General features: G+C 39.4%; 1 protein-coding gene across 2 annotated transcripts in view; it reads right to left on the bottom strand.

Moving 5' to 3' along the window:
- Positions 1-14580, bottom strand: part of rnf152 (ring finger protein 152) — a 56883-nt gene that overhangs the window by 31792 nt on the left and 10511 nt on the right. The gene's annotated exons all lie outside the window — the stretch shown is intronic.

The following is a 14580-nucleotide window of genomic DNA, read 5'->3' as shown; positions in this document are numbered from 1 at the left end:
CTGATTGAATATATTGCAGTTTAAGTCAGAGGAACATCAACATTTGAGAATACAGACAATAAGGTGTGAGTAAGAAGTTTTTAGACATCTATATAATACCTAACCAGTAGTGAAAAGCATATTATTATCTATCAAAAAGGCTAACTAGCTGACTTCATCTTAAGCTAATACTGTTATGCTATATTAGCTTGCTTCAGCAATAGTTAGGTAGCTAGTCAACGCAACATCACTATTTGCATCTATCTTATGCATCTTATATCTTATAATTAACATGTTTGTATTGCTCAGAGTGACTTGTATTAGACACATGCCGGTTGACCTCTAATTGTAACTTTAATAAATCCTGAGATAAAGTCTCTGGATGCCTCCTCATATCTTGGGATAAACAGCACCTGCAGCAAAATGCTAAATGCAGCGGGCAGCAGCTACGCCGACAGAGATATCAGTATGGACACCTGTGGGCCTCCTGTTGCCATGACCACCAGCAACAGCTGCATCACCGTCACCGTGGCGCCGTTGTCACCGCCGGCCGGCCGACGGGGAATCAGCGCTTCCTAAACAAATTAGTCCAGAGGAAAACTGCTGAGGCCCGAACCCTTTAATTACATCAACCTGAAACCGAATTACACGGCGACTCTGTAATAACTAACGCACGTCAAACCGCAGCTCCTCTTCCTCCCACCATCAGTTCGGAGCGGTTATATCGGGGTATTCATTCTCAGGGGAGGCAGAGAGAAATGTCAAGACAACGGAGACATGGCTCATCCTCCCTCCCTGGCCTTTTCGCTTCTCGTTCTATCACTCCCCGCATTCTTCTCGCCTCCCCTCCTCATTCATCCTCCGCCAAATCTCCTCTTTTTATCCCGTCATCTACATTGTGAGGAGCGTCTCCTCGCCGTGGAAGCAGAGCAAGAGAGATGAGAGGAATCGCGACGCATTGGGAGGATTTTAAAATTCTGCTTTCCGGTGGAGGAAAATGAGTTACCTGCTGGGTTTTTTGTGACTTTACCACTGATCTGCTGAGATGAAAGTAAAAGACTGGCACTTTTATGCGTTCATACCAACTTTCAAAATACTCCAAATGTGAAGTTGTGATATCATTAAAAAAAACAACATAAATTTGTATTTATTCTTCATTTTTGCTTCAGAATTTCAAAAAAATCTTAGAGACAGATGCATCAGAGGTTAAAAAAGGAGTAGATATCACGCAAACCGACCACACTAATGAACCCACTATGCATAAAAATTTAGGTCAGTGAGTTCCTACAATATGAGACCAACACAACACTCACTGAGCTGTAAATGCTGATAAAAAAAAACATAAATAAGGCAGAAAACTGTTTACTATGAAGCTATTTAAGGATGCCTGAATAACGATACTATTCCAGACTCACATGTGGCACTAAAATGATGGTTTTCCAAAAAATATGTGGGAAAATATTGGACAAATCTCCAAGAAAAACTGTCAAAAAGTAGCCAGAAATATACAGTACCTGTAATAGCACAAGTGATGGAAAGTGTTAATTTCAGATGATCACTATTACATTTAGAGCTTCAATATCAACCATTTTGATTTTTAAAAGTCTAAATTGGTAGTTTCCGGCTTCTTGAATGTGGATATTCTCTGGTTTCTTTTTTCCTTTTATCACAGTAAACTGAATATTTTGGATTCTGGACAAAGCATTGGTCATATTGGGCACTATTTCACCATTTTTTGGCATTTTACAAACCAAACAACTCATCAATTAATAAAGAAAATATTAATCAGATGCATCAAAAATGGAAATAATTTTTAGTTGCAGGCCTATTTACAATAAAATTCTGAAAAAAGGGCTTTTTCTTTTTGATTTGCAGCCAATTTGTGACAAGAAATCACTTAATCTGCAAAAGATCAGAGTAGCATCGCTTCCATTTAAACACCAAACACACAGGTGAATTCATTTTAAGCAATTAGTGATGCAAATTTGAGGCACATTCAATAGATCCACCATCCTTTTTGCATATTGAATGTTAAGTGGCATTCAAGTGATTAGCAGATATTACAATTAGATGGCTAAATCAGCTTCTCTAAGTGCTTAATGGTCTAGATATGCTGCAGACATCAGTTATGAAGCCATTCATTAACCAGGTGACGCCAACGTCCAAAAGCAGCGTGTTTTTCTACAGAAAAATTTCTGGATTCTTCACTCAGACCAACAGGGTGTAAAGACTTAAGGATATTTTTCAATGTCACCATCTCTGTGAGTCATTTCTAGTTATTAAGCCAATGCCCTTGAGAAAATTCTCCAGGAAATATTTTCAGAAACTACTCGTTTTAGTATTTTTAGCTGCTTTTTTACTCACCAAACCCCAACCTGAACCAAACTAGAGCTTGTGGGGCAGAAGGTGGTCGGTTCTGCTCTGCTTTTCCAGGACATTTTTCAGTACATAATTTAAAATGCATTGGCTTTACAGTTAAAAGTCATCATGTCTATCTACACTGTTAATGTATAGTAATGCACCAACCTAATTTACAGCCATTGGCAGTAAATAGCCAACATTTACCGTCTTTGTCCATCTGACATGATTGTAAACTTAATATATTTAGGTTTGGACAACATCATGAACATTCGTCACTATTTTCTAAGTAAAAATAAGTGACTACTTGACAAAGCGACTGTTTTACAATGAAAATAATCACTAGCTGTGCCAGTTTTCCCATAATTGTGGATGTTGTGGGTCTTTGGGTCCTGCTGATTTTGCAGGAAGTCTACAACTGCAACTACAACTTTATGGTAAAAGTGACTTTTACAGAAATCATTTTGAATGTTTGTTTTCCAGTCTGACATAAAGTATACAGAAATTAGCCCTCTAGAACTGCTATTTTGCCAAGTGATTTAGGAATCACCTTCTGGGAATACTCGTTAGCAAAGTGCAAAGTTAGCATGAGTCACAATAACCACATTTATGGGGAAAAACACTGGTTTAAAAAAAATACCAGAATTATGCTTTGAATGTTTTTGACCTGAGAAAATGCGTATTTCTGAGTAGATTTCCAGGAATTATTAGCAGGGTTAAAGGGGTACAAACCTAAATTAGCAGCACAGCAGTAAATGGCCAACATTTACCGTCTTTGTCCGTTTGACATCATTGCAGATTGAATATATTTAGGTTTGGACAGCATCGTGAGTGTTTATCGGTATTTCCTAAGTAAAAATAATTGATTACTCGGAAAAAGCGACTGCTTTACAATGAAAATACTGATTACCTGCAACCCTGGAAGTCACATTCGGGCAGTGATTTATTCCAAATTAATAAATGTTGTCAGGAACCTGTGCCACAGCATAACCTCAAAGTTCTTATCTCCTCATTATAAAAACATTACATCCAACTCCACGTCCTCCAGCTTACCTTTTCCAATAGGAAGACTACGTAAAGCAGTGGTGAAGGCAAGTCGTATTGTTTATCTTCAAACCATTACAGCGCCATCCAGGCACTGAGGCAATTAATTACTGAATTATACCATGCTGGTGCACAATGAATGCAACAGGCCCTTGGGGCTTTTTTCTCATTACTAGGTACACACTGTCCTACACAGGCGAAGCAGGGGAGGCTTTTAATAACATTTAGTATTCAGATTAAACCGTTCTATGCAGCCAAAGCTCCGGCTTCCAGGGTTTCGGCTCCAAAGTAGGATCAATTTACAATCCAATTAATTCAAATTGTGTGGAAACATGCTCACTAGAAGGAAAACAATCGGCTGTCCCATTAAGATGAAGACAAACGAGGGTTTGAAAAGGAGGGACACCTGATGTGTTTGACAAGCCTGCTGTCATGATTCGATACAATACAGCAACGACACGAAGCTTTTGAAATAAAAAACGCATTGTGGAGTGTATTTTTTTCAATGTTTGAAAGCCACCGAGGGACTGCCGGTGGGTTTGATCTGGATTTGAAGAGTGCTTCAAATACGATGTTTATTATGTCCAATGAAAATGACGATTTATTACAGCTCATTGAACACCAAGGAAACAAACAAAAAGTCAGAAACTGTCTGTCTGAAAGCAGCAAGAGCAAAATCTGCATCAAAATTTGAAGGATAGAAGCAGAAAAGGCATAGAAAATCTCATGTTTTCTTAGATTTCACTGAATTTTCCATCGTTTTATCTGGTTAATCAACCTGTGATGCTGCTCTTTAAATATCATGGCAATCCTGTCGTCCCAGAATGCAACCGCTAATCACCGCCGTGACCTTCGCAGAGATTCAGGGAATTTCATTAATGAGACTTTAATGAAGACGCGTCACGCCGGCAGTCTTTGTTGTTAACCTCGATAAATATTACATCAACGTACATCCAACTGACCTTATGAGACGGAAAACAACGTCGATGTAAATAACTAATGGATGATTTGTGTAGATCTGAGTGCGAGTGGTTGAATTAAATAAAGCTGCATTTGAAAGAACCTGGACACTACGAAATATTTAGCCTTATGTTTCTCTGTAGCTTTCGTGCACAATTCATGGTCTTCATCAAGTTCATAGCCTGACTTGTCGTCACTTATGTCAACACTTAAGCCTTCATATTTTCTCAGAATAAAGCTGAGCCAACTCCATTCACTGATGAAGGCTATAAGAGCGAAAATGACAAAAAAAAGCCAATAATTTATATTTCCGTCGAGTCTAACTTTGTTTATCTGCATATTTGTGCATAAAGAACCTTTGTATATCTCCTTATGTTATCAAATTTAAAACCATTTAGTTGCAAAGTCAAATAAACTAGACTGAAACTGAAAATTACGTAATACCTGTTACTTAATCAATTATCAAACTAAATCTTGTTTCCAGGAACACGCAACCTTTCAGTCTTTTCACATCTCAAACCGATTCATTGGTTAGTCAAGAAAATAATCAGCAGGTTAGGTGATAATCGAGAAATTAATAGTTAAGATAAGGTAATATTTTTAAATTTGATTTAGTTTTTTGGGGTTAAAAGTAATTACACTGTGATATTCTTATCTGATTAAACCCACGAAACGTTGAATTTCTGCCTTGAATCCAGTGAAATAAACATATCTGCAGATAATGTTAAAAAAAAAAAAACAGTCTGCAGCTCCGCTCAGTGTGTGTTTCAGATGGGTCGGTTCACGTTACACACCACATGCGACCATCGACCTCCCCGGCGGCAAGGTGCTGAGCGAATCCTCGCCGGAGATCCGCGGCCGCCGAGACGCTTAATGTAGCAGAAGAAGGGAAAGCAGCGTGGCCCAGTTAGTCATTCTGTTTGTGTGCTGATTCAGACTTAAAAACAGGTAGAGCAAAAAAGAAAGCGCTTCCTGGCGGCAGTAAAGACACATTGGAGACCCAGCAGAGGATTTCTGTTGGATGCAGTAAATGAGATGCTACTGCAGACTCCCTGGTGGCTCGAGCGATATGGGGACAGTTGTTTTTTTTGCTAACTTATCTCTCCAGGAGCATGTGTGAAATCTCAGATATTCCATTTCCAGACTGCATAGGAAAGTGGTGACATATGTGATAGACCAGTCTATCGGTATTGGAGGCAATCACATGTGTGGCATCTAATTTCAACCGCTGTATCCTTCCTGGGTGAAAACGAAAGGAAATTATTCATCAGAACGCCCTTTGCACCTCCTTCCCAGCCACCCATGACTTGTTTTATGTCCAACAATGATCTGCGCGGCGCCTGCCAAGCATATAAATCTGGCTTCCAGGACAGAGTGCTGAACACAGTGAGCCACGGTGGATCCAAAGGCGGTACATCTCTATTACAGCTAAAAGGCCCGAGCTCAGAAAGACCTGGATCAAAGTGTGAAGTGGTGGAATAAAGCCAGATGATGGTCACAAAAAACCTGATGGCTTGCACCCAAATATTAAAATTGCATGATTCTCAATCCCAAAATTGATGCCACGAAAAGAAAAAAATCAATCCAATCAATGTATTTTGATCTTAATTCTAGCATATTTTGACACCTGGCATCAAAATAATAATATAAGTTATCACTATGTTAGCCCAAACAAGCTAATGGTGAGGCATTGTTGCATTATTGGCAAAGAATTGTAAAATCCTTTAAACGTCTCTGATTGCTACACTATAAAGGTGGTAGTTGGTATCCAAGTACTGAAATTGTACGATTCTTGATCACAAAATTGATGCAACAAAAGAAAATATCCATCATTTTGACAGACAGTAGCTTGCTGACTTGATGAGCAGCATCTAACTTTACATATACATAGTATTAGCAATCGCTATGTTATGTTAGCCTGAACAAGCTAATGTTAGCCATAGTGTTAGCATCCAACTAACGGCATGAGTTAGCCTAAACAAGCTAACATTAGCCTTAGTGAACACTGTATGTGGAGCATCGTTGCAGCAATGGTACAGAATTACAAAATCCTTAAACCACTGATTGCCACACAATGAAGTTGGTACCCAAGAAATTCTGTGATTCTTGATATCAAATTTGATCCGACAAAAGCAAAAATCAATCAGCTGAATGTATTACCATATAAACTCTTGTACATTTTGATAAAAGGTAGCTTGCAAACTTGATGAGCAGCATCCATCTAATAGCATGAGGTATTTCTACGTTAGCCTGAACAAGCGAACATTGGCATTAGAAATATCCTCAAACCTCTTTCAACCTCTCTAAATGCTCTCGCTGAATGTCTATTTCCCCATCAGATCATTTGTTCTACGACAATGAGATCCAACAATAAGTTGCAATAAACCAGTGTTTTACCTTTGATGTGCAACGGCTTCATGCTAAGGTTGTCGCTAGCACTTGTGTTGTCACCATACCAAAATTTGGGTTTTAACAAAATACCAGTGCAGAAACCTAAAACAGCAGTTCTAACTTGTATTTGCAGACATATCATGGGGTTTTGAAAGCTAAAACAAAGTTTAGCATGCCCACACACTGTCCCACTGGTGTACAACATTAACGATCATTGCTAGCACATATTTAGCTAAATTTAAGTCCGTTCACACTAGCATTAGCATGTAAATACGTACATTTTTCCAGATTAAGTGTATATGCAACTGTTTAGCATGTTAAACTTAACAGCACTGGCTGTTTTTGCCTTTCAAGCTCTATCCACACCTGATTATTAAGTTTCACCTGTTTAAAGCGCTACATAAAACACCAGGGGTTCTCTAAAGTCATCAAGGTTCATCCTCTGGGAACCGCAAAAGCCAAATTTCAATCCATCCAAACTTATTTAACTTAAGGCCAAAGGCTTGGACTGACAGACTTCATGCTGCGCCTCGAGCGTAATTAAAAATCAAATAAACTCCCCTGCGGCTCATCTACCTTTTATCTGCCCTTCTTCCCAAACATCGCCCATCGCTCGCCTTTTTTTCCTCCTCGCTGCAGCTCGGTGCCATCAAGCCACATCCCTTCAGGGCCTGTGTCCTTGTGTACCACGGGGAAGAGGGGAAAAATAAAACAATCTCAATCACGGCGGGCGTTTGTTGCGACTCGTCCACCCTGCAGACAAAACACAGCATGTGGCCTTTTCCACAGAATGTCCCCAAACAAGCTCCACCGGGTTCAAAGGGGAGGTCACCCTGGAAAAAAAAAGCACATTTTAACAAAGACCTTCGCCTCCTGGGATAAAAACCATATTAACAGCTCTGCTCCCGGGCCACCAGTCTGCCAGAACCAACTCGGAATAAAATAAAAAATGAAAAATACACCCACCACTGCAAGCCAGGTTTTATGAGCTGTAATAGCTTTCAAATTCAATCCCCAAATCAAATCTGAAAGTAAAATTAGATGCCCGTGGTTAGGAAGTGGGGACGGAGGCAGAGAAACGTCTGCTTAACTGGCCGGCAAAAAACAAGATGCAGGATGGGGATGAATAACAATAATAATCAAAATAACGATAACAACAGAGCTTCTATAAAACCATTAACCCTCCGAACCCTGAAACCCACCAGCAGGTTTGTAAGGCTTGTTATCTTAATAGAAATTTGAAAAACTGTCAAATTGGCACCGTTGATCAAAGCCAGTCACTGTGTAAAACAAAACAAAAAAATTATTGGATTTTCAACTTTTTGATGATTTCAATTAAATGAAAACGTGTGATGCGGCATTTCATCAGAAAACTTCGGACAAATTTGACCTGAAAATCATGATTTTCACTCCCACAGTGAGTAAAAATTTAAAAAACGCCCAGAGACTGGTTGAGTTTCCCAGGGTTTAGCCACCATATGCTGCTTCTGTTGATATTCCTTCTCTCATGATGCCTTCATGAACAGCGGCCGACACAGATTGTGTCTCGTCCCTGTGATAAATAATGAAGGCGTGCGCGAGCCGGCGAGTCGAAGCAGACGGTCCCAGATGTTAGAATAAAAGAAAAAGTGGGTCAGTTGTTTCGCTGATGCTAAACACGCGGCTGCACGGCGAGCGAGCCGAGCGTTCGGCCCGGTCGGAGTTATAATTTACCGAGCTTTAATCTATATGCAAACCATCAGTTCCACCTGAGGCAAGTGGGGTGTAAATTTGGAGCCCTGTTGGCTGTAGTTCATTAAAGGTCAGAAGGTGAGCTGCAGAGTTGCGTCACCTGTGTTGCCTCGTAAATGACTCCCGGGGGTGTCGTACAGCTTTGTCAATACATCACTCACTGCTCAGGGGAGGGGGAGTTTCACCGCGGTCCTTCACAGGGCAGCGATGTTACACCGACTCATCCATCTGAAATACCAAACATCCATCAGCCTCCATAACTGCCTCAGATGTGCATCCCAACCATGCTGCATCCAGCCAGCAGCGGAGCAACTTCACACAAATCCGGGCGTTTACGCATCTTTCACCGTAAATCGACCATCGACAATCCTGCTCGTCACTCATATCCGGATCATTTGACGGATTACACACCTCACCTTCGGTAAACAGAAGCTTCCAATTCAAGGTGTTGAACAATTTTTGCTGCAAAGTGGTCAAAAAACTTCATCACACATTCATCAACACCTTATTAAAACCATCATGTCTTACACTGCTTTCTATACATAAAACAATATGTGGATGTTAACACATTAAAGCAAAAAAGTAAACAAAAAAACAAGCAAAGTTCTGCATTTCTTGTCGTCATGTTGCCACACAATAACAGCCAAGTATGTTTTGAGCAAGTGGTGAAGCTTATTCATTTCTGTCCAGATTTAAAATGTATGTTGGGTGACAAATTGAAAGAAAAAAATGAAGTAAACATCCTTTACAGACATCAAATGATGAATGATTTATCACAGTAAATCTAAACAGTATTTTAGGGGCTGCACAGTGCCACCTTGCAGTTCGATGATCCCTGGTTTGCATGCTGGAATCTTAATATTCTGAGTCTCTGGAACTCTACTGGAGATATTCTCTCATTTGGTGTTTTAATGACAGCAAGTCCGTGCAAAATTGAGATTTTGTGGCTATTAAGGCCTAAACCGTACAATTTACATCATTTTCACAAAAGCATTTTGTGACCCCTTGTTCCCAGTGGATGGAAGCACTGCCATATCACGGAAGAGACAACTAGAATCACAGAAAACAGGTGATCACTCAGAAGAACTTGCATTGATTTGCAGAGAACATACCCTCTAAGGGGCAAGATGACCCAAATCCTGCCCCAAAAACACCCCCTATGTCATAACAGAGCAACAGGATGCCTTCACTCTAGACGTCGAGGGTTCAGTCCTTCTTTAAATTTGCTATCTGTATGCATGTTTTGAAGACTCTGAAGCATGTAAGTTCAATGAAAGAAAGCAAAAAAAGTCAAATTATCTGTGTTCATGAATAAATCTGGTTCCGACATTTTCCTGAATAGAGATTTACTTGCTGCTGATCGGCTTAATCAGCATTGTGTGAACTCATGTGGTAAGGCTTTGCATGTAACAGACACTCATTTATATGCAAATTCCCGCACTTCAGCTTTAATGCTAGCTAGCTACCTGGTCAAATTTACAAAGGGCAAGAGCCACACACATTTAACCCAGTCATTCCCTGGTACTTTGGCTTTATTCATCATAGAAGTGTTAATGTCCCATTCTGTGGAAGTCTACGTATATGAATCATGAACCAGTCTAAACTCCCAACACTGTGTAGCATTACACCCCTAAAAAGAATCAAACAGTGGCTCATTGGTGTCTCCAGAACAGCAATTAAGTGGTTTTTTTTCCCTCATTACAAAAGCAAAACCTGCTCCAACCTCCTCCAACTCCAACCTGCACATCCAAAAAGCCACAAAAATGTGAATTAGGAACAGGATAGCATACTTCGGGCTAAATTCGAGAGTCTTCTTATTTGAAATTGTTGAGTTTGTTTTTCTTTTCCGATATGATCCAAGCACAATGGTCCTGGACAAGAAAAACAAGGCAGGTTTTGAAGCTTCTGGATGAAACACTTGACTGAAAGACTGTTAGAACTCCTACTGCAGTCTGGTATTTTTGCAGTTGTTTAGTCCTTGAAGTACCGATTGGTTCTCAGATTAGTAGGTATAAAAATTGTTATTACTGCTCGTGTTGGCAGACTGAAAAATTCTCAGGAACCAGAAAAACCCCATAGACGCTGCTGTCCAAGTTTCATTTCAAAGCTGCTTCCCACTCTTGATCCCTGTGAATCCTTTGCGAGGTGGATAGATTCTCAGGCGTGTTGGACAGCATGAAAAAGCCACAAAATCCCAGAGTACTGAAGTGTGATGCCACCTTGCAGGTTCCTCCTCAGAGGAACGAATGACCTAATAAAGCATGTCTGACACCAGACTGCAGGAGGCTCAGGGGAGTGAAAACCTTCATCCTGAAGGCTGGAACTGGCCGCATGCAACCATGCACAAGCCGCCCGCTGTCCTTATCAACTCCACACCGACGCTTTCATGGAGAGCGCTCACATTTATATATTCACTACAGCTTGGAATATGGTTTTTATGTCGGAAGAAATAGCTTAAAAATATTAAATATCTGCATTGGGAAGTCTACAAACTGCATAGATTCCAGGAGGCCTGGAGGAAGGTTAGAAAGCGTAGATATGTCAATGCTTGTTGTTGTGTGACTTACTGAGACAATTTAGCGGAAGCATTAATTAATATTAAATGCCAAAACAGCTATGAAACATTCTCTCGTTTCACATTTGTAAGGGTTTGCTGATTTTCTTGTCATTTACGTTACTGAATCGATCATCTTCATTATCGACAAAACAAATCAATCTGAAGATATCACACTGGGTTCCTGTGAAATTGTGACAAGATTTTAAAACTATTTCTGGATAATTCTGATACTAAATGATTGATTGACAAAGCAAATGTCAGCTGTAACAACTGTAACACTAGATGGTCCAAGGTTCAAAAATGTGATGGTTGATTACCTCCGCCAAGGAGGTTATGTGACACCCGGCGTTTGTGTGTCCGTCTGTCTGTCTTTCAGCAAGATAACTCAAAAACGCCTGGGCAGATTCAGATTAAATTTTCAGGGGATGTAGACTATGGTAAGAGGAAGAGCTGATTTAATTTTGGTGGCAATCCGGAAAGGATCCTGGATTCTGGATAACTTTGAATTTTTTAGTATGTGGTTTAGTATGTGGTCCAAAATATGACAAAAACATCATAGGTTAGTATGCCGTCCAACAAATTGGAACAAGGTGTCCAGATAGCTCAACTGGTTAAGAAGGTGATTTGTAAACAGAACCGTGTCAGATACGCAGGTTCAGTTCCAGCTCATGATCCTTTATTGCATGGGTTTCCTGTTTTCCTCTCTCCCTGTTGATTAATTAAGAATGGAATAAAACTGTTCATGAAAATATATATGTCTTATGTTTCCATGAAAATACAATACAATACTTCAATTTCTAAATCGTACATAAATGTATGTGAATACAATGTTCCATGGGGATGTCAATATCCTTGGTCTGCGCTCTCTGAGTGCTTTTCTAGTTACCACTGTAAATGGAATACAGCCATGGCCATAAGTTTGGACACAAGTACCATGACGCTTGTGAATCTTTGAAAATACCACAAAATTGTCACGTACAATAGAAATACCAGTCATAGCCATCAACCAAAATGAAATATTTCATTTTGGTTGATGGCTATGACTGGTATTTCTATTGTACGTGACAATTTTGTGGTATTTTCAAAGATTCACAAGCGTCATGGTACTTGTGTCCAAACTTATGGCCATGGCTGTATGTTTGGGATGAATATTGTTGTAGCAAGTAGAGGTGCAACATCTTGTAGATTATTTAATAAATTGAGAAATTTATTTATTTATTTATTTTTTAGTCTTATATGTCAAAAACTGATTTGAAACCGTTCTTCTGATCAGTTTTGGTAACACCTTTGGGGACTTTTGGGAAATTCAGGGAAAAAAACTGTTTGATTACAAATTTTTAATTCCATAAATTTTGTAAAACAGATAAATTCAACTTTTAATGTTTAATGGTTTTCCTGCACCTAGGAAGGTTTGTGCTGTTTCTATAAAGGTGAAAATAGGCTTCAGAGGGATAATCTTCAGGAATTATGAGCTTATAATGTATGTTTTTAATGCATAATCCTACAAAATCTGACACAAGTGCAGTATTTTGCTCTGTAATGTTGATGAGCAGAAGTAGAAAGTGGTATAAAACTGAAAAAAATCTGTCAAGTATAGTTTTTGAGAAAACATCAACTTAAGTCTGTTCATTTATATGCCACAAAATCCATCAATCAACCAAGAAAGTGCAGATTAATTGATCTCTACACCGAACATCGATGACTAACCAACCGGCAGCCAAACCAAACAGAAATTAATGTAAACAAAAGACGTAAACTGCAGCATCCACTCATCCCATCCGGCCTGTATTCTGTCAGTGTCACCGTAAAAACCGCCAACTTTACTCTCATCGACGTAATGGATTATGAAGGCGAGGTAAATGATTTTCTTCTGACAACACACGACGCAATAGCCTTCACCATTCATCACCGTTTACGATCTGTCCCACGAGCGCGAATAGCGGCATCCATCATGGGCGGAGACGCCCGCAAAACAACGGGAACACCGGGGGAGACGGTGATTGATTCGAATTGGAATCCTTCTCAGGAATCCTACAGGTTCCCCCCGACCAGAAGAAAGGAAGCATTAAACGGCGTTACTAAGGACAGACGGACGAGTTTGTTTGCATGCAAGTCATTTTAGATTAGAGCGGCGAAACAAATGGAGTGTCAGGTGGCGGGAAGCGAAAACACAGTAGTATCAGCTCACAAACCTGCTGCACACAATCAAACCCTTGACATCAGGAAACCAAAAGTGATTGCATTAAATATACTGCACTTCTCTGAAAAGCGCCTCAATTTGTGGAGGTCTGAGACAGCGACTGACTTCTGTCATCTTCCCTCAATTGCCACTTTAAACCTCATCTCCTCCTTTCCTCTCCTCTTTCCTTTTCTTTCTCTCTCTTCTTTTATGGCTAAATTAAATTTACCCAGGCAATTCAGTCTGTCCATTCGCTCACTCTCCCCTTGCTATTTTCTTTATATCTGCCGGATACGGAGACCTTCCCTCGTCGCAGAAGGTCAACGCCGGCACCCCGTCAGTCGCCAGGAAGCTCTCAAAAGGAGCCTGGAATTGATTCATCACCGGCAGCTCCCTCTGAAGGGATCTGATGATGAATCTTGTGAATAAAAACTGGCACAGATGCGGAGCGATTTAGAGCAAACAGTCGAGAGGTAAGAGCTGAAACGTACGGTAACGTAGAGCTGCTACTCTGCAGGATAAAGCCCACAAAAATAAACATGCAATTCAATCTAAACTTTAGTTTAGACTCTTGAAATATACAATAAATGCTTTTACACAGTGGTGATAATGATTATGTTTTGTTGCACTGAAAATGAAGCCAAACCTAAACTAAATATATCATTTCAAAATGAAAATTTGACTAAAATTTTGGAATTGTTTTCTCAACACATTATACCACACAATGCAGTAAAGACTGTTTTCATGCAGAATCAGTGTTCCACAAGACATGCAGTACAATCTAAACTGTAATTTAGACAGTTGAAATACACAATAAATGCTGATATGCAGCAGCTTTATTGAATATTTTTTGGTGTGGTTGTAATTAAATACTTATTTTTGGAAAATGAAACTAAACAAAAAACGAGAATTATGACTAAAAGTTTTGCATTTTACCTCAAAAAATAAAACTAAACAATACAAAAAAGACTGTTTCCATGCAGTCTTATTCAGAATCGCCTGTAAAATAACACAAAATACCCACCATAAACTTTAAAATCCTGAAATCAACGCAAATATAACAGTAAAATAAAGTTACCTGACACCAGTTGGAACATATTTAAGCAGCTGTGGATTTTCTAAATTTCGCACAATGTCCGAACACAATAAAAGAAACTGATTTTAATATCTAAAATATACAAATATCTCTATAACAATGTTTTTTTAACTTTGAAAAGGTGTTTAAATGTATGATTGAGGGTGTTAAAAAATTGGTGTGGACATTGTTTACAGTCAATGCGCAAATTTAGACTTGTTTTGTGATTTTACAACATATTATCTATAAATTGGGAATAAAACTGGTAAAATACGTTGGAAAACAGTTAAGCTGTTCAAGACATGA

Source organism: Acanthochromis polyacanthus, chromosome 20 (genome assembly GCF_021347895.1).
Source record: "Acanthochromis polyacanthus isolate Apoly-LR-REF ecotype Palm Island chromosome 20, KAUST_Apoly_ChrSc, whole genome shotgun sequence".
Lineage (NCBI taxonomy): Eukaryota > Metazoa > Chordata > Actinopteri > Pomacentridae > Acanthochromis > Acanthochromis polyacanthus.
This window is presented reverse-complemented; position numbering and strand designations above follow the sequence as displayed.